The sequence below is a fragment of the Macrobrachium rosenbergii genome, chromosome 55, assembly GCF_040412425.1.
Source record: "Macrobrachium rosenbergii isolate ZJJX-2024 chromosome 55, ASM4041242v1, whole genome shotgun sequence".
NCBI lineage: Eukaryota > Metazoa > Arthropoda > Malacostraca > Decapoda > Palaemonidae > Macrobrachium > Macrobrachium rosenbergii.
In genome coordinates this window covers 42,775,766-42,798,018 of record NC_089795.1, presented here as the reverse complement: position 1 = coordinate 42,798,018, position 22,253 = coordinate 42,775,766, and the positions used below count along the sequence as shown (strand labels likewise).

The 22,253-nt window shown below is 41.3% G+C and overlaps 1 pseudogene; it reads right to left on the bottom strand.

The window, feature by feature from the left end:
• LOC136835197 (glucoside xylosyltransferase 1-like) overlaps nucleotides 1–22,253 on the bottom strand; it is a 48,470-nt pseudogene that overhangs the window by 15,937 nt on the left and 10,280 nt on the right.

The window sequence follows — 22,253 nt, the reverse complement described above, 5'->3', positions numbered from 1 at the left end:
AATAAATGTTTCGTTTAACATGTCTGTAAATATGATATTTTTTATGATGAAATAAAGTTTCAAATATACTTACCCAGTAACTACCTAGCTATTAGTTTCACTTAGCCACGGCAGTTCCAAATTTGAAATTCGCGGTAACGCGCTACTGTTTTAGCATAGGTAACTAGACCCCAGCCACTGCCGGGAAAGAATAGGTACAACAGTGCTGAAGAGCCCAATTCGTTTGTGCCCTATGTCCATGAGCGGGGAGGTGGGAGGGCTTTGATCATGTAGTTACTTGGAAAGTATAAATAAAACATTTTATCATAAAAATGTCATTTTTATTTAAGTAACTTACCAAGTAACTACACAGCTGAATCTCACATTGACAGGAGATGGGAAGCATGGACATTTTCCATCCAAAACACTCATTAAAGGAGATGAATTTGAAATTGAAAGGTAGCTAGCATTGGTGTAATGCTTGCTGTAACCTTACTTGGTGAGAGAGCCGCAGCAGGAAGATACTGCCTCTGGTTAGCGCTCATCTAAACCCGTAGTGACGCGGCAGTAAAGCCGAGAGTCATCTCTACTTCAGTGGGAGAACCTTGTACTTGAGTAGTACTCCAAAGACTGGCAAGGCCTTAAAATAAAATGCCCTTGCCCTGGGTGCAGTACGATGAATACAACCAAAAAACCAACAACTAGAAGGTACTCCTGGTACACGCCATCACCAGGCATCCCAAACTCAGCATCCTTTAACAAGGCGAGGAGATAGAGGCTAGGAAAGTATATCCCCTATCTTTCTTCCCCCAATATCTTGCCAGCCACAGCTAATGGGCCTTAAGTACTGCAGTTATTATAGACTGTCTCCACATCGCGCAAATAATGGAGTGTGACAAGTTCTTCTTAAAAGCCAACGAAGTGGCAACTGCTCTAATCTCACGAGCTTTTACTTTAAAAACAGAGAGATCGTCTTCTTGAATCTTCAAGTGCGACTAGGAAATAACACACTTTAAAAAGAAGGCCAAGGCATTCTTAGATAATGGTCGTGAGTTTTTTTTTATCAAACACCATAAATTCTGAAAGAGACCTCTAATCTCTTTGGTCTTATCTAAGTAGTACTTAAGAGCTCTAATTGGGCAAAGAGTTCTCTCCTGGTCTGCTGGCCCAAAGATATCTAACAAACTCTTGATTGTCAACGAACGAGGTCAAGGGTTGGACGGAGTTTCGTTCATTGCCAGGAATCCAAGTGTGAATGAGCAGACTGCATCTCCCAGAAAAACCTAAGCTTACTGTGGCGTGTAACTCGGGCTGATCCTGCTTTGCCATAAAGTTAAACTAAAAAGAGTCTTCACTGTTAAATTTCTCAGTGATAAGGCATGAAGGGGCTCAAATGTAGGGCCAGAGAGTCATTTGAGGACGACACCTAGATCCCAGACAACTGATGTAGACTTCTCTAGCTTGGAAGTGTCTAGGGACTTAATTAGATCGTTTATGTCTTAATTAGCAGACAAATCAAGACCTCTGTCTATACAGAGTTTAGCATAGATCTATAACTTCTGATTGTAGAGATGGCCAAGCCTTGAGAGGACCTCAGAAATATTAAAAGATTAGCAATCTATGCTACAGAAGTTTTAGAAGACAATACACTGTGTCTTTCACACCAATCACGAAAGACTGTCCACTTCGCCTGGTAGGCATTAGCGGAAGACTGACGTCTGCACTTGGCGCATGCTTCTGCAGCTTTTCTTGAAAAGCCCTCCACAGTGACAAGCTCCCTGACAGTCTGAAGCCTGTCAGAGCAAGAGCGGATAAGCCTAGATGGAAGCGATGGAAATGAGGCTGTTTTAGAAGGCTTTTCTTCTGAGGTAAAAGTTTGGGGAAATCTATTAAGATACTGAGAAGGTCTGGGAACCACTCCTTCTGTGGCCAAAACGGGGCTACAAGCATCATGGACACGTCAGTGTGGGTCATGAACTTGTTTAGGACTTTTCTCACCATACTGAACAGTGGGAAGGTGTAAACATCTAAGTCCGACCAGTCCTGGAGCATGGCATCAGTCACCCAAGCCCGAGGGTCCAGGGCTGCAAAACAGTAGACAGGGAGGCGATGGCTTCTAGACGGGGAGGCGATGGTTTCTCGACGTCACAAACAGGTTTACCAACAGTTTCCCCAACCATTTCCACAGGCCGGTGCACACCTGTGGATTCAGCGTCCATTCCGTCGGAGGGACCTGTTTGCAGCAACTTAACTCATCCGCATGAACGTTTAACTTTTCCTGGATGAAGTGAGTTATTATCCTAGTACTGTTGATCTCTGCCCAGAGAAGATCCTTGGCCGCTTCATAAAGGGAGAAAGAATGACTCCCTCCCTGATTTTTTATATAGGCCAGTGCGGTCGTGTTGTCCGAGTGGACTGATTGTCTTGCCAAAAGTCTCCGCTGCAAAATGCTGAAGGGCCAAGTGAATCGCCTTCAATTCCATTACATTTATATGTAATTTCTTCTCTTCTGACGACCATTTCCAGACACAGTATTTCCATATCATTCAAAAGCAGCCCCCAACCCAGATCCGACGCGTCTGAGTACAATGTTAGGTCAGGGCTCAGCAGGTGCAATGGCTTTCCTACTAAGAACCTCCCCTCTGCAAGCCACCATCGAAGATCCTCCATGATCTCAGGAGTGATGCGGAAAATGAAGGAGTCTGGGAGAGCTTTCCTCTGCCAACTGGCCTTTAGGAAGAATTATAGGTGTGTAACCTTCCTAAAGGCACGAACTTCTCGATGGACAAGAGAGTGCCTAGCAGACTCATCCACTCATTGGCTGTGCACGATGGGCAAGATATGAAGTTTCTTACTTTCTTCAGGCAGTCTTGAATCCTTTTGTGGGGTGGAAAAGCCCAAAAAAGGCAGAGCATCGATCTTCAACCCCAAATAGAGAATCCACTGTGTCGGAGTAAATTGGGATTTCTGAACACTGATTAAAAGACCCAACTCTTGAGCCAGTAGTAGAGTCTTTTCAAGGTCCTCCAAGTATCTTGTCTTCAATGGGGAGCATAGCAGCGAGTCATCCAGATATAAACAGATGATCCCCATGAGATGGAGCCATCTCGCTACATTATTATTATTATTAAAATAGTTTAACCAGACCACTGAGCTGATTAACAGCTCTCATAGGGCTGGCCCAAAGGATTAAAATGAAATGGAGTCCCAGGTCTAAGCCATAGGCTAAGCATGGGACTAAATGATGAATAAATGAAACTTTTAAAATATGCAAAAAGGCCTATGATTCCACACTAGAACACATGCACACATTAAAAACATTTACTCAAGTTTCCATCTGCGCCATAAAAATGAAATAAACTGAGTACTGGTACCGATAAAAATCAGGATAACTTGACACTTTTAAAATTTGGATTTTTTTTATACATATTAGTTGCCCAGTGGGCTTTCGTATTTTGATAAATTACTTTCTATACTTTATCAATTAATTTACACTTCCTCATGAATATTAAAATGGGGTCAATTGAAAATGTTGCAGACTGATAAAATTTGGCCAATCAATCCATTTCCTAAAGTTGATAACCGATGTTGGTTATATTTTAGACATTCAGATAACACGTTTAACTGTTAATATTACTCTGCATTCTGCACATTCAAGAGCTGGTTCATGTGGATTGCTCATTAAGTATCCATGTGTCAGATGAGTATGGCCTATTCAGAGACGTGTCAGAATTACTTGCTCATGTCTCTCTCTCTTTGGTATGATGAACTCCATTTTTTAACACCAGGTTTTATTTTATTTAACTTATTATTTTCAGGTTCTTCATTCCATTTATTTTGCCATTTGTTTATACAATAAACCCCCCGTATTCGCGGGGGATGCATCACGCCCCTGCAAATAGCTAAAATTCGTGAATACCTAAAACCCCTCTAAAAACACTTAGAACTGCTTTTCTGGGCTCGACCTGTGTCAGCCAGTGAAATTGGTTCCATTTAGCACATTTCTAGGTATAAGAATTGCTACATATACCAGAGAAAAAAACTATCTAGAATGCCGGGGTTACCACCCCCAGTTCGCTCATCTTTAACAGATGTCGATATACACAAGGGGTGAGCTATTACCACTACCACAGGCCTTCGTCCAACAGACTTCTCAATTCTCAAAGTCCCAAATTGGATGTGCCATTACAAACCTGTAACCAAGGATACTCACCCGCTCGCAAACTAGGGCGTCATCACGAGACTGACACGTCATTCCAAATTTAGCACTGCCCCGTACACGTTTATTTTGTGTAGTGATTTGTTCCCTTGCAGCTCATCATGTCTTCCACCGAAAGATTTTCTCACCATCTAAGTTGAGTACTAATTCTGGTTGGATTGTTGGTCTTCGAGGCAACTTAATTCTGGTTTTATGAAGTTTGTCAAAATCCCTTATTTAGACAATTCAAACACAAAAAAAACTCTAAAAATGCTTATACCTGAGTATTTTTAGTTCAAAAACAAAAAGACCTCTAAAAATGCTTATACCGAAGTATTTTACTAGTTTTATCACAAAAAGTGCATTTAGTCATGAAAATATGAAAATACAATAATTAGTGAATATTTCTCTGTGAAAAATATGCGAATGGGCGAATATCCCGCGAATAATGTGTATATATGTTCCACAGGGATAGCCACGAATAGGTGAGTCCGCGAGCCGTGAAACCACGAATACGGGGGGGTTTACTGTAATGCCTACTATTATATAGGTTATATAATCATTAACTGGGATATTTACATTAGATCGTGTCATATGGGCTGCTTCTTTAGCTGCTTTATCAGCCTTTTCATTTCCTTTGACCCCTACATGGGCAGTGATCCAACATATTTCTATATTTTTCCCATTATTATGGAGTAATAACTTTATTTGCTGTACATTGTTACTTTTTGGTTTGTATCTCTGAATGGCTTTAATGGCGCTTCTAGAGTCGCTAAAAATTACAAAATTACTACAGGAGGTTTTTAATTATTTTTATGGCTGAGCTATTGCGCATAACTCAGCTGTAAATGCAGCGGCATTATCAGGTAGAGAGAGCTGATAATTTAGCTTCCTTTATAGACATCCCAGTCCCTTCTTGTAAGATTTTAAATTCTGTATTGTACATACTGTATAAAACATGCATTCTTTGGACCTTGAGTGATGACCTTGCCCACAGTTTACACACTGGCCTACTACATTTCCATTGTGTGGCATGTTCGTTAGAACCACAATAAGCACATAAACGTTCATTTCAACAGTTTTTCTTTGTAAGCCCATATTTACTACAGTTTTGATATTGTAGTGGTTTTGGGACATAAGGTCTCAGTTCTCTATTTTGACCCAAAATTTCTATTTTTTGAGGTAGGTCTTGACCTTCAAATTTTATTTTTACAATTCTTAATATTTTATTGTTCTGTTTACTTGGTATTATATATATCTCATAATCTTGGACTTTGAATATCTCATTTTAGAGAGTTCAATGGAGTTCCTTGTTGGGCGAGTGGGTTCTGTTCTCAGCTAGCACTCTGCTGGCCGCAAGTTAGAATCTCTGACCGGCCAATGAAGAATAAGAGGAATTTATTTCTGGTGATAAAAATTAATTTCTCGCTATAATGTGGTTTGGATTCCACAATAAGCTGTAGGTCCCATTGCTACCTAACCAATTGGTTCTTAGCCGTGTAAAATAAATCTAATCTTTCGGGCCAGCCTTAGGAGAGCTGTTAATCAGCTCAGTGGTCTGGTTAAACTAAGGTATATTAAACTTAAGAGTCCAATAGTATATTCTTCTTGACCGGTTCATTATTATTTTCAGGAAGTGCAATACAGGTAGTACCCTGAATGCTGCTCATAGTGTCTGTCAAGTTTTTTTATAATTGCATTTACATTATCAATACTTTTTATGGACAAATAGTCTCCAGATTGGTTTTATGTTGTGGCTTCTATAAGCCATGTATGTACTTTCTTTTATTTGTCGGAATGACATTTCTGTTGTTGGATGTCTTTTTAATAAGTAGTTTTCCAAATTTAAGGCTGAAATTTGTTGTTCTGTTTCCATGCTCAGAAACCTTGACCAACTTCCACTCCCAAAGAGGGAGTCAAAGTGAGTCAAGGTTGGGTCATGTCGATATTTAGTCTTTTTGGGTGTTTTACACAGTATTGAAGTTTTAATACCACCCTGATTTTGATTATTTGGATTATTCAGAGAATTGTCCATTTCCATGCCAGATTTGCTCTGTAATTGAGCAGCGGTCGTCAACTGTGCCGGAATGGCACAATCAAAAGGCCCGGGGATACTCGAATCCTTATAATGACTTGTCATAAAGACTGGAGGAAGAAAAAAATTGTAAAGCTGAAAATCTTAAAAAGATATCATTGGAGTTTATTCTTCCACCAATGGCACAAGTGAGAACCGACTTCCAAATGTCTGCATCCCTACCCTACCCCACAGTGGATGGCACAACATGATTAGAGTGGCCCAAATGTACGCCAAACCCGCTTGCTAGGACTGAGAGTATTACAAGAATACAATCATCCCCACCCTAATCGTATTATGGGCAAACCAGATAGAATGCCGAGAGTCCTATCCCCAGAACCAGACCGCCCTGGTCCTACCACAGTTCCCATTATTTAGCGTCAGATGTAAACCCAATCCCAGCTATATCTTTTCCTATTTATCAGGTCCAATAAATTTTACAAAAGGTAAAAAATTCCTCAAAATTAGTCCAAAGAAATACATAATATATGAGACTCTTGGAGTCAAACCCAGGAACAAATTCCTGGGGTTCAAGAGCCCCCCTCACCACATGAAGGTGGTCCCATATCAAGGGGGCATCTCGCTACAGGAGCGAGAACATAGGTAAATACTTACGGAGCTGTAGAGAGGCCGAAACAGAGAGCCCTGTACTGAAGGACCCTGCCCTGGAATATGAACCGCAGATACTTCCTCAAGTCCGGATGTACTGGGACAGGGAAGTATGCATCCTCCATCGCCATCCAGTCTCCCTATAGCTGACATGACTGAACGGTTCAAATTTCCATTTTTAACTTGGTGGTCTGCACAATAGTGTTCAACACACTGATGTCTAGGACCGGTCTCCAACCTCCCGACGCCTTGGGGACGACGAACAGCCAGTTGTAAAATCCATCTGTGCTTACGTCTTCCACGATACTTCTTCCTTCAGGGGCCAAAATCCTCTCTTGCCTTCCAAGTAGGCTGTTAAACTGATGGGCAAGGATGTCAAAGAAGGTTTCTCCCTGAACGGGATGGCATACCCCACTTGTAGGACTTTAACTACCCAGGGTTCTGTGTTCTTGGCTTCCCATTTGTCCCAAAACTTGAAAAGCCTGGCTCCTACAGGGGTATGGAGGATCAGAACCTCACTTGCGAGAGGCCGGTTTGGAGGACGACTTCTTGGCTGGCCAGACTGATTGTAGATTCGAGAATGGGCGGGGCTGAAATTTGGTTCTTCCGCCTCAAAAGGGCTGCTGTTGCAATGGGAGTTCTCATGCTGAACGAGACCAAAGTGTCATGGGTTGGTTCCTTGGCGTGCCTTGTCAACTGCATCAAAAGGTCCTGTGTCAACTTCTTCTGTAAGTCCGACGCAATCTGTTCTATTGTAGCTCTTGGGAATAAAGCTGATCAATCTAAACGCGCAAACAGGAGAGTTGGTCTTTGAGAGGGAGTAACACCTTTGGAGGTAAAGGTACTCCACAGTTCCCTTTTCTTAAGAACCCACATGGAGAATAAGGTGGCCAGCTCCTGGAAGCCATCCCTAATGACCTTATCTGTGCACAAGAATACTCCCAGCCAGTCCGCAGCGAAGTCCTCTTGAAGTGTACTACAATCTTCTATTTTCTTGGCCAACGCCCCAATTGTCCAGTCTAGGAAGCTGAATACTTCGAAGACTTTAAAAAAGTCTTTCACAAAAAGGTCAAATTCCAAAGACGTAAACATAATCTTACCAGAGTTAAGAGCCGATTTCCGTGTTGCGTCCACAAGGCTGGAGAAGTCCCCTTGGGAGGAGGCAGAAACTCACAGCAAAGCGCTTCACCAGTGGAGTAGGACGAGTACCTCCCTGGCGACGGACGCGAGGGAGGTACACTGAAAACTGCTTTACCAAACTTCCTCTTTCCTGCTAACCATCAATGCCCGCTAACGCCTTCCTAGAGGATGAGGAGAGGACCATCTTTGGTAGTCTGGAGGCCTCTACTGACTGTCTCATCATGAAGGCCAAACCAGGTGACGACGGGGCCCTTGGAGAGAAGAAAGTTGGATAGCAGAAGAGGAAGTGCCTCAAGAGTGCCGAATGCACTGACATAGGATGATCTTGATCAATGGCTTCTTCGTCGGCTTCCTCATTGGATGTAATGGGAGACGGAGCTAAGTTAGCCTGATCACGTGCAGCAGCAGGTTGCCTTTGTAAAAGTCCAAGGATGTTATCCAACTGCCATTGGATAGGTTCCAACAAAGGATCCGTGACAGCAGGCGCTGGCACCAAACGTTTGGCTTCTGGCGCCAAGCATACCAAAAGTGAGAATTCTAGCACATGGCACTTGGAAACTGGGTGTACGGACACTGGACAATGCTCGGCAGTTGGGCACTCGGACACTGAATGCTGTAACCCGATTGCTCGGACACTGGGCGATCCGACACCATATGCTCAGACACTGGCGTTTGGACACTGTGCGCTTGGAAATTGGGTGCTCAGAAGTTGGGCATTTGGACACTGTGGGCTTGGAAGTTGGGTGCTCAGAAGTTGGGCATTCAGAAGTTGGGCGCTCGGACACGGGCGCTTTGACACACAAAGCTCGGATACTATACATTTGGAAACCAGGCGCTTGGCTGCTGGATGCTCGGACAACTTGAACGAGGAATGCTGTGTCAAAGACCGGATCACCATCATCGAAGTGTCATGCACAAGCCGATCGGGACTGGAAGTTAGGCATTCAGACACTGGGCGTTTGGACACAAAACACTTTGACACTGCATGTTTGGACACTGGGCGCCTGGCCACTGGACACACGGATGAGGAATTCCGTATCAAAGACTGGCGCCAAGCATACCGAAGGCAAGAATTCTAACACATGGTGCTCAGAAACTGGGTGTACAGACACTGGGCAATGCTCAGCAGTTGGGCACTCAGATTGGGCATTTGGACACTGAATGCTCAGAAACGGGCATTTGGAAGTTGGGCGCTCAGACACTGGGCACTTTGACAAAGAAAGCTCGGACGCTACACGTTCGGAAAACAAGCGCTCGGCTGCTGGATGCTCAGACAACTTGGATGAGGAATGCTGCGTCAAAGACCGGCTCACCATCATCGAAGTGTCATGCACAAGCCGATCAGGACTGGAAGTTAGATGTTCGGACACTGAACGCTCAGCCACTAAACACACGGATAACTTGGATGAGGAATGCCACGTCAAAGACTGGCTCTCCATCACAAAGTGTTATGCACTACCTGCTCGGGACTAACCCAAAAACTGCAGGAGGGAAGAGGACTGTGCTCTTGTTCCCTGGGAATCTTATGTGGGAGAGGGAAGCACGCTCAGCGGAAGGAGCATGCCTTTTCAATGGACACCTTTTAAAAACGTTTACACCCCCTGTCCACACTGGTGTCTGAATCACTGGACAACAGAGCATGCACATCCGTATGGACGCCTTTCCAATGGCGATTCGCCGAGTACTGGGTTCGATCAACAGGCTTGGTTGAGCGGGCAACTACCCATGGGCAAACCCCACCAACCTCCCCTGGACTTCCAATTTGCTTCCTCCTAGGTTTGGGGGAGTCTAACATTGACCTTTGCCTAGGAGCATCAGTGGGACGAGTAGTCACCTCATCCACTTACATTGCACTTGTACCAACACTAATGACACTTACCTGATCCATAAGGGCCTTAAGGGGAGCGCATGGTCGATTTTTTATGAATATTTTTTAAATTTAAAAATAATGGTTAAATGGCCGTAAGACATGAGGAACACCTTCGTTATCACGTGACCAAAGCATTTTTTCGAAATATTAAAATTGATGGGGTTTTGGGCCTCTGTCCCCCCACGGTGAGGTAGGGATGATGTTTGTCTCCTAATGACTATTGTCATTTTTTCCTTTATTCGCCTAATTTATTCATTATTTTGATTTTTATATCACCTTATCTCCTACATCTGGCAGCATCTGGCAACAAAAATGGCTTTTGCTTGGTCTAAGAGAGGGTGCCGTGTAACAGCTGAGTCAGTTGCCCCCAAACATTGAAAGTGGGTGGTGGGCAACTTTTTATTCTGAGCAATTTTTTCGCTATTTGCTGTGTTTTTTGCCGTTTTTTTTTTTACATCCAGTAACTCTAAATACAATCTATATACTTTCACCTTCACAAATACGCTCACAGTTAATGAAATGAATAAAGGATGATGAAAAGGGAGTCCATGATGACAAGTTCATTATATCTAGATCTCAGTTAGATAAAATAGTGTTGGGTATTAGATGCAAGGTAGGAAATTGCAGGGGTAAAGTTCAGGTCGAAGTCTCTCCCAAAAGATGGGATACTGATATTCTAATGAAGTGCCAATCGTGTAGGTTTACGGTTAGTGCCCCAGCAAAGCGAATTAGCAATAGAAAATCTCAGCACCATCAATTGAGTGAGATAAATATTGCGGAAATTGAACACAACTTCAGCTATGAGAAATTCAACTTACTAACACATCTGTTTGGCACAAGTGAAAGTATAGAAGTAGTTCTTCATTCGAGAGATAAAAAGGCTTGTAAATCAAACTCCAAAGACCAATAAGACCAAACAAGTGAAAAAAAAGACTGAAAATGAGTCAAGAATATCAGCCTGGTAGCTACTAAACTTTTAGTTTCTTAGTTTCAAAGCAGGCAACAGAGAGTCAGGTGGTACTTGATGATACCCTCGCCTCGAGCGAATAATACCCCTTTTTATAAAAGGGGGGAGGTGACCTGGAGCCAGAAATCAACCAAAATAATGATCTAAGATAAGTTTTTTTCCACGAGTGCCAAAAAAAAACACTTGTTGACCTTTACGGTCGTTTTTCTCAGTTTTCACTTTTTGCACTTCAAACGCTAACTACTTTTTTTTATTTTAGGCCAATTTTAAAGTTAAATATACCATTGGAGAGAGGACAGAAAGACGAATATTTTGTTGGGGCTAGATTTTTTCTTGGGTTGACAAGGAACCCGTGATACTCAAATTATACAAATTTTTGGGGAAAATTCCCCCCCTCGCCCCATCCAAAAAAAAAGGAAAAATAGTAAAACTCTTACCATGATTTTTTTCCTACTATGATATACTTTCTGTGTATGAAGCCGCATTGCAATAGCTCTAAAAATGAAGGCGGAGAAACATTTTTAATTTTTAAAAATTTATTTTTTTTTAATAAAATAAAAAACAATCATCCGGTCACTCTCAAATTTTTTCTGGAACATCACCTTATATATGTATAACATATAAAAATTTCATAAAAATCGGAGCATTATTTCTATATAAGCGTGCGCTCCCCTTAACTGAAGACCAGCGGTGGCATCAGGTTCAGAAGAATGGGAGCCAGGTAACAGAGTTTGAGGAAAAGTCGGAGGGCTGGTGATCTGGGAGAACACAGGTAGAGGTGTAGAAAGCACAAGTTGAGAAGCAATATCCAATTTCCGAGTAGAAACCTGACTAGCTAAACTTTTAGCCTCGGCTCTTGCAGGGGCCTTTCTCTATCTGTCTCTTTGAAGTCTATCTAGATGTGCTTCCATAACTTTCCATTTACCCTGATCCCCGTCTTTGCATTCGTCACATTTAAGTTCAAACGAGCAAATTTACCCTCTACAATGGCACACTTTACTTAGCAGAAGTAAGTCTAGTACTACAGCCTTTGCTGCAATACCTAATACGAGACACGCTAGAATCTTGACATAATAAATCACAATAAATCACAAGTCTGAATAATAAACTAGCTAAGCCAATAAATAGCACGCTGCCAACACGAATGAATACTTTACCAAAGGCGAAAGACACAACCATCCGGCAAAATTCAAATCAGAGCTGCTCAACCAACCGTGTACAGTTGTTGACCGGCAGAAACAAATTGGGCTCTTCAGCACTGTTGTACCTATTCTTCCCCGGTAGTGGGCGGGGTCTAGTTACCTACACTAACACAATAGCGCGTTTGCCACGGTTAAGTGAAACTAATAGCTGTGTAGTTACTTGGTAAGTTACTTATATAAAAATGTAATTCACTGAATAAAATAACTAATAATGCTCTGATTTAACAAGATGAACTTAAGGAAACACACTGGTGTAAAAAAAATGAAGTCTCCCTTTGAAAGCTTAATGGTTTGCATAAAACCCAAAATTGCTATATGCAATAATTTCTCTACTGTTTAAACCAAACTTTTGAATATCTGGTATACTTTGGAAATTCTAATGCAACAAATACAACTTTCCCACTAACTGTTATCTACCTTTTCCTAATAATAAGGTCCAATTTCCAGTTCAAAAGCAGAGCCAACAGCTTTCCTGATATGGGTATCTTGGAGAAAGAAGGCAGCAGAATAATTCTAATATAGTAAAAGTTTAGGTTACTACAAATACTCTCTCAACAAAAAGAGAGAGAGAGAGAGAGAGAGAGAGAGAGAGAGAGAGAGAGAGATTCAATTATCCTATGCAAATATACCCATCAGGTTGTCCCAATAACACCAATCTCCTGAATTAAAAAAAAAGGTTTATTATCCCTTGGGTAGAAAGCATATAAAAATGAACCTTGAGGATATTTGCTATTAAGGAGCAACAACTACAATACATGGCTTTCCTGGTACAAAAGTATCTAAAGAAAACACAGACTGTTCTCACCATAAGTCAATCAAAAATAAGAAAAAGCAACTTTGCAAACGAAATAGATTTTACTCAGAGAGTATAGTGTATCAAATATCTATTTTGCAAATTAAATACAGTACAGTATAAAGACACCGTACACAAGCTAACTGGGGCATAATACAGTACAGTATGCAGTTCCCAACTTGACTTAATTCCTAGCTGTATTTAATGGTCAGGAACCTAATCTGTTGAAAAGGTGGGGACTGAAATCAAGACCACGAAAAAGGTGCAAAGTTGGCTTAAAGATGAACTGAAGGTCAAGTATAGTTTCTAAGGAGAGCCAAGAGTGTCCACTTGAAATTCAAGACCAAATTATCCCTAAGTCTGATAATGGGGTAAAATAAAATGATTTCAATAAACAAATTTAAACAGCTAGAACATGTGAATTACCCATTTCATATCTGCAGGAACAAAGTTTCAACACTACTGAGGATTATTAAGACGAAGTAAAGCAACATAAACACAAAGAGCCAAGCAGGTCACCACGCAGAATGAAAACTAAACAACTGATGGAAAAGTAAATCAAACCATATGCCAAAAAAAAAAACCACTGTCAGTTCAGGTCACATGGTTAAAAAAAGGAAGCCAATGGTCACCCAATTCATCTAAAACAAATGGGTTTTGTTCTTCATATGGATGCTGTTACAAAAATTTACTTAATAGCACATGAAATGCATGAAAGGGGAACAGTCTCCCCTACTATTCTGGAAACTCGAATGGGGAAAAATTTTGCTCTACCTTCCCAATACAGATATAACATGTGCCATGTATATTATTATCGACCACTAATTTCTTTCGTACGGCTAGCTGAAATGGTTGTCAGTCTTTGCAGATGCATTGAGCTTAGGTTTACAAAACTGACTATGACAATTTATGAGCATAACAAAATCAATGAAGATGTTATTTATGTAACAAGACTAAAGCTAGTAAGCATTCCTCCAGAATACTTCCTCTTCCTACACCTCTGTCCTTCAAAACTTCCAAAATTTCACCTCTAACACCACAGTAGTTAACTTTTCAAAATACAGCACAAAGAGGTGACTAGATAGAGCGATGTCCCTCACAAAAGTAGTACAATTCACTGATTTTTCATCAAATTACTAATAAGTCCAAAGTACTGTACTATATAAGAAAATAAGAAAAGAAATAAAATGTTTAGACAGGACACCCCTTGACAGTTGAAATTTTTGCGAGACTACTCACTATCTTTTTACTACTTTTCTTCTACAAACAGAGGCTGCTAAACTGAAACACACCTACTGAATGGTAAAATGAGAGACTACATTACTTTTAACATTTTTTCCCTAGTTATTCAACAGAGAAACAAGATATACCTTCTGGGACTCAACATCCTATGTCAAGATTTGGACTGTAGAGAATTACTGTACATATACTGTAATATAAACCAGAATTAAAGTCATGTATACTCTACATACCTGTAATTTCATTTCCTGGCCACTGACAAATGCCATAGCATTACCATGAAGTACAGAGGCACCTTCTTCAGCAGCACGAGGACACATGTTAGTGCCCTGAGAACACTGCCATAGTCTATAGTTCCACTGACACCCAAGCTCGTAAAGTAGATCAGGATGCTGAAATGAATTTTTAGATATGAATTTAAGAATCTGAATATAAACCATGCAGTTAATGCTCTTTGCACACAAAAAATTTACACCTTATTTTAATTCAATGCAGCAAATGGCTGCGGTGGCCTAAAATTCTGGAATACTGTAACAATCAGAATGATAAAAGAAGCCTTGAATCTATACAGTATTAACTTAAAATAAAATGAAAAATAAGAACTTTTAGACTCAAGATACCTATCCATTATTATTATTATTATATTATTATTATCAATGTTCAGAAGAGGAATCTATTCATATGGCTGCAGCCTTCAGGGGCCATCAACTTAAAATTCAAGCTTGTAAACAAGATGGGGTTAATTTGAAAGAAATTACAGAAGATAACAGGAAATACAGAAAGAGGAGAAATACAGAAGTACAAGGTGAACTGTTTTAGGGTAGTAACACATTGCATCTATGCTTGAACTTACGAGGCTCTAACGAAGATCATGTATTACAATCACATGTACTGGTATATCATCCCACATGTATTTGGCTCATAATACACATTCATAACTGCAAGGAAAATTATGCAAAATCCATGGACTGTAATTTCCTTTATACCCATCAACAAATTATTGAATCTAAAATTTGAAAATAAATATTTCAGCTCAACTCCAACAATCCAACAACCCCCTCATTCACAGTGTTGAATGTCCCCAGACCCTCAGTCTTCTCCTATCAGACAGAAGAGGAGCAATCATTAACACATGCACCACCAAGATTCATGCAAAGAAACCACCATTCTTTCTCTGGTTTTCAGTATCAGCATATATATATATATGTTTTACTACTGTGCTACTACATAACAAAGTACTGCAAGAGATAGGTTTCATTCACAATGCCTCTGCATTTCTTGTGTGTGAAGCATAGGGTAAGGTTTTTCTGCTATGCTTTATTTTTTATGCTAGGCATTATCGACTATTATTGTCTCTGTTCCAGCAATCCTTTCTAATACAGTATTAGCATTATTTCATTAAATCTACATGGGAATTTATTATGTATTCATGCATTTTATAATTAAGGCTTTTCTTTCTTTGATAGCAGTTTTTGATGCCCATAACATGTTATTTTCATGATAAAATTAAGTTTCATATATACCTACCAAGTAATTACATAAGCTATAGTTCTAACTCGTGAAGCAGCCTTCATTTAAAAAATCACAGTGGCACTTCTATAGTTTAGTGTAGGTGACAAGCCCTGCCCACTAACAGGAGTATTGGAAATGACTAAGCAGAAAACTTCATTCTGTCTGTGCCCTATGTCCATAATTACTTGGTAAGTTTATACTGTATGAAACTTAATTTTATCATGAAAATAAAATTTTCATATAAGTAACTTACCAAGTAATTAAATAGCTGAATCCCACATTGACAGGTGGGATGCATGGACATATTCTACTCCAAAACATTAAGCTATGGTAATGATTTGAGATAGAAAAGACACTGCTTGTCATTTCTTTATTTGGTAAGAGACCTGCTGCAGGTAGACACTGCCTCTTGTTGGTGCTCATCTTAACCTGCAGTGGCGTGGCAGTACTGTATAGCCATGGAGAGCCTCTCCTTAGGTGGGAGCTTTGCAACGAAGGATATGTCCGATGGCTAACAAAGCTTACAAAAGGTACCCTTGCTCTAGGCGCAGTACCAGAATAAAACAACCAGACAACGCTTTCACCTACACTGAAAACACCACAACCCATCCACTGAGACTGGTGGGTAATCCAGGTACATTGTAACCCCCTGGCTCCCTAAAATTCGACACCCTACTTCAAGGCGAAGAGACAGTAGGAGAAAAGAGAGATTCCTATGCTTCCTCCCCACACACCATGCCAGCCACTGATAATGGCCCCAAGGTACTGCAATTTTCAAACAGTGTTTCAACTTCTTTCAAATACTGAGACACAAAGATGGATTTGCACTTCCACTAGGACAACTGCAGAAGGGTAGTGAGACATATGTGCCTGAAAGCTAAATTTCATACAGTATCAAGTCTTTTGATATGTCTAAGCCCGAAAAGAAGACCTGGTCTCCTGGAACTTAGACGTAGTATTTAAGTGGCTGACAGGTCCTGCTTTTCAACCCCTTCGTTCCTATTCTCGGAGAAACCTTACTCGGAAGACACTCTTCCTTGTGACCTTGGCGAGTTCCAAGACATTGATAAAGGGTAGGTTTTTTCACAAGGAGACGCAGTTTGCTACTTTACCCTTAGATTTTTAGCCAAGAACGAGGACCTTTCCAAGCCCTGGCCCTGTTCTTTCTCTATTAAGACCTTACCAGATACCTTGGCTCTGAGTAAGAAAAGAGAGTTCTTCCTGCTAGGGCTTTAAGGTATTACCTGAGCAGGACTGAGAAGATTGGAGGACCATCCAGTAACCTCTGGTGCTCTGTCAAGAACCTGTCTCACCTTCTGACTAAGAATGCATTGTCCTTCTTTGCCAGAGACTTAATTTCTGAGTGCGCCTCAGAAATTAAGTCTCTGACAAAAAAGGACAATGTTGTGGAACTCACTAATATACTAGCAGTGGCCAAGGCCACGAGGAAGAGTGTTTTCAGAGTACAGTTTCTCCGAGAATGGAAACGAAGGGGTTGAAAAGCTTAGACGTATCAAAAGACTTGATGAGGTCGTTAAGATTTGGGATTGATGAAAGACTCAGGACCCCTGTGTTTAAACACTGAACTAAACACAGCTTGATACAGTAAACACCCCGTATTCGTGATCTCACGATTCATGGACTCACATATTCATGGATTTCTCTGTGGAACGTATCTACTGTACCAATTATTTGCGGAAAATTCGCACATTATCTATATTTTTCACTGAGAAATATTCACTAATTACTGTATTTTCATCTCATTTTCATGACTAAATGCACTTTTTATGATAAAACTATTAAAGTACTCAGGTAATGCTTGAGTTACGATAATTCACCTTACGAAAATTCGATTTTGCAATGGGATAAGCAATTAATATCGATAGACAATATTATTTATAAAATATTTTTAAATTTCACGTGGGCGCAGGCAGCAGCATAATCAGGCAGTGAGAGAGACCAAATTACAATAGACAACTTTTCCTCCATCTCTTTATCCCATCTTCTAGTTACAAAAGTAAAAGAAAATGATAAAAGTATTGTTAGTAACATTATACCGCCATAAACAACTGACCGCGAAACTGTTGTTTTGCTTATAACCGAATTGGATAACAACAGCTGTTTACCTGGTATTTCAACCATCGTATAGTAATCAACAATTACCGTAGCTTATAGCACAAATGACATTAAGTAGAACAGGACTGATATATTTTTACATTATACTCTTATTCGGTATGGATGAAAGATCGTCAAGGAAATATACTGCTAAATTTAAGCTGCAAGTTGTAGCTGAAGCTGAGAAAACAATGTTCAAGCTGCTAATGACTATACTGTAAATTATTGTGCATCGGCAACATGGATGAAACTCGATCATAATTAAAACTGAAGAGAAAGTATTTTAATCAAAACTACTGGGCATGAAAGAACACATTACTGCTATTTTTACGCCGATAAACGATAAATACGTAAAGCTTGTAGTATGATGAAATCAAGTGAAAATAGCAAACGGAGCCTTGCATTTTTTTTACACAAAACAAATATCCCCAAAAGGCCATCGTCATCTATAAACAAAAAAATAGATAAATTAATTTCACAACGAGACATATTTTAGTTATATTTCGACTCAAAAACACTTCGTATAATGAAAAATAACCTTGCCCCATACACAGTAAATAAAGTATCTAGGGATACGCTAACTAGAAGCAAGAAAAATGCTCTCAACTGAATTAAATATGGCAAAATAAACACTGCATAAACGATTTCCAAACCAAAACACTGATCGCGACGATGCTATGACAGCAATTTATAATACAAAAGCAATATAAAAATATATACAATATTATTGGATACAGTGAATTAAGGCATAACATTTTAAAAGATGCATATTCATTATGTTGACGTTTGTATAATACAATATGTGAATACTGTATAGAGTCCAGTATAATGTAGGCTACCCTACCATTTATGTATACAATGTACCTTAGTGTAGGCTAAGTTAATTCTTGTTATTCAATTTCTCCTTGTACTGAATTACCATAAGTCACTTTGCATGAACCTCCAGAATTAGCTGATATTAATAATTACTATACCGTGTATGTATAGAGTATACTTTATAGTGTAGGCTAGGTTACCATATATGTATACATGGTACCGAATACCCTAGTGCAGGCTAGGCTATGTTCGAGATACGTTTTGGTAATTCTTATGTTTTTTCCAACAAACTGATGGTTTTTTTTTGGAACTTAACCCCATCGTAAGTAGGATAATACCTGTATAAGCATTTTTTGTTTGTTTTGTGTCTGTATGCACTATCAAAATAGGCAGTTCTAAGTGTTTTTAAAAGGGTCCTAAGTATTTGCAGGTTTTAGCTGTGTGTGTGTGTGTGTGTGTGTGTGTGTGTGTGTGTGTGCATGTGTGTGTGTGTGTGTGTGTGTTGTACTGTGTGTGTGTGTGTGTGATAGTGGTGGTGTGAGAGATTCCTTGTTCTCCTCGAATAAAGTAGGAAATCTGCAATTTGCGTCACAGATGTCTCAGAAGAAAAGACGTGGAGTCTGAGACACCAGCATCGGAAAATCGCCCACTTAGCCTGGAACACCTGCATTTTGTAATAGCCTCTGCAGCATGTCTTGAAAACTCCCAAGCCCTGACAAGCTTCCAGACAGTCTGAAGCCTGTCAGGGCAAGAACAGACAACCCTTTGGTATCTCTTAAAGTCTGAGAAGATATGGTTTTTTGGGGAAGGAGTCTCAGAAAGTCCACCCACAACCATAGTAGGTCCTGGAACCATTCTTTCATGGGCTAGAATGGGGCTATGAGAATCATAACATTGCGATGAGCCCAAGACTTGCAGCACTTCCCTCACCATGTTGAAGGGCGGAAAAGCGTAGCCCAAGAGGACTCCTCAACCTAGAAGAACCGAGGAGTCTGAATAGATGTCTAAGTCTTGGCTCAGAGAATGAAGGGCTTTCCTTCCGAAAGACTACGTTCGGACCGCCACCATGCTGGTTCAACTTGATTACTGGGTTCATGGGAAATATGTAGGTGTCCTGCTGTGTTTTCGTGTTCCAGTTGGCCTAGAGGAAGAATTGTAAAACTCTCATGAGAAGTTGCCTAACTTGGCAAACACCCTGATGGACAACAGAGTCCCCAGTAGGCTCATCCACTGATGGGCCAAGCAAGATGAAGGGGCAAGAAACTTGTGGACTGTCTGAAGGCAGCTGGCAATTCTCTTGGCAGACAGAAAAACCCAAAAAGTCTGAGAGTTGAGACTCATCCCCGAATAGAGGAACTCTTGCGACAGGGCCAACTGGGACTTCTGAAGGTAAACGATAATTCCCAGTTCCTGAGAAAGGAAATGTACAAAACCTTCGTGCACTTTTCCTTCAAAGGGGATTGAAAAGGCAAGTCATCCCAATATAGACTGACATTAATGCCTATTAAATGAAGTCATTTGCTAGAGGGGCGAGGACTCTAGTGAACACTTGAAGTGCCGTAGAGAGGCCAAAGCAAAGAGCCCAAAACTGGAGATTTAGCTGGCACCAGGCACCACCCAGGGGGTTCAGACGGTGGTGGGGGCTTGGGTGGTGCCGGGTGCTCCAAGAGGAGACAGGCGTTTGGACGCTGACGTGGATGCCTGAGAGAGTGTCCTGTAAGACAAACCTTAGATACTTCCTGGTGTCCAGATGGAAGGGAAAGTGGAAGCATGCATCCTGCATATCCAACGTTATCATCTGATCGCCCTAGTGAATGGATAAAAGGGCTGACTGGTTCGTCGCCATCTGAACTTTGTCTGCCAGAAGAAGAGATCGAGGGTGCTTATGTTGAGGACTGGTCTCCAAACCATAATGATTTGGGGACTACAAACCAACGGTAGTAGAGGCCCTCTGAGTTGATGTCCTTGGCTTCTTCTATGACTCTCTTTCAAATGAGAGACGAGACCTCCTCCAAAAGGGCTGAATGTTCTCCTGAGCTTCTTGAGCAGGCCATCAAAACAATGGGAGAAGGGACCAAAGGAGGGCTCTCCATGAATGGAATGGAGAAGCCCTCCTTCAGAACCTCGACAATCCACTGTTCTGTCGCTCTGATACCCCACTTCTCCCAAAACTCAAGAAGATTGGCTCCCACTTGTGCACCGAGGACTTTTCCTCATTTCTTGGGAAAGGACTTGAGCTCCTCTTGAAAGTTCTCGTTCCAAGTGGGACTAATCTTCCCACATGGCGTCTGTTGCCCAAGCTAGTGGGTCCGGGGCATATGAACAAAAAAGAGGACAGCAATGGTTCCTTGTGGTGGCAAACAGGTCCAATATCGGCCTGCCCCATAGTATTGCAGATCCCAATAGACCAGGGGATCCAAGGTCCGCTCAGTGGGAAGAACCTACTACTCAACAGCACAGCTTGTCCATCAGAATATTTAGTTTGCTCTGAAAACATCAAGTGACTAGACTCACTTGATTTGATCTGTCCACAGTAGAAGGTCTCTTGCTGTCTGGAAGAGAGAAAAAGAGTGAGAGCCTTCATATGTACATTTGGGCAGTGGTATTGTTTGAATGGACTGCCACAGTCTTGTTGTAAACTAGGGTTGAGCAGCAATGAAGCCTTAAGTGAATAGCTTTCAGCTCTCTGACGTTGATGTGAAGGTTCTGTTCTTCCGGAGACCAAGCTCTGGAAACTTCCCGGTCGAGAAGCGGGCAGTGGAGCGGGTCCTAGACTGGACTTGGATTTACTCCCACGAAAGATATGTTGCTGGAGAGGAGAGACCGTCTTAGAAAAAAATGAGGACGAATCCTTGGGGCATTTGGAAGAATGAGCCAGAAGATCCTAAGTCGACTTCTATTAAAGGTCTTGACTTCTGGATCTGAGTAACTCCTTTAGTGGAATGGAAGCACCAAAAATCTCTTTTCTTCAAAATCCCCAAAGAGAAAAGAGCTGCAAGTTCAAGAGAGCCATCCCTGATAATTTTGTCTGCATGAGAAAGGACTCCTACCCAGTTCAAGGCAAAATCTCCATAAATCATTGCAATCTTCAATCTCCTTGACTAGCGCTCTCACCATCCAGTCCAAGAAACAAAGCTTCAAACAACTCAGAGAGGCCTTGACAAGAAGGTCAAGTTCTGGCGACAAAAAACATAAATTTTGCCGACAAAAATAGAGAGCATCAGGAGGGGCAGCTTCCCTAATGGCATAGGAAAGAAACCTCCTACAGATTGAGCGAGGGGGAGGAAAAACGAAGGAAGCCTTACTTTGTTCCATCTCAGCAGAAAACCGAACTTAAATCTCCTCGAGTGCCTTCCTAGAAGACGAGGAAAGCACCAAGTGGGGAGCCTAGGTCTGTCATCTGGATGGCTTCTCATCAGGAAGGTTGAGGCATGTGAGACCGGGGCTAGCAGGAGCCAAAAAAGGGTAGGAAAGCTCACCCACAAATACTGAAGGAGAGCTGCATAAGACCCGTGGTCGGAAACGGGTGCTTGGCATTCCGAGCAGGAGACTGATACTGAAGAGTTGGTGCCAGGTGCTCAGGAGCTGGTGCCAGGCACTTGGCAACTGGTGCCAAGCACTTGGGAGCTGACTCCAGGTGCTCAGACACTGTTGGAGGACGCTCAGGGGCTGGCGTTGGGCACACATGACGAGATGGGCACTTGAATGAAGACCACAGGCACCTAAGAGGGATCATTGG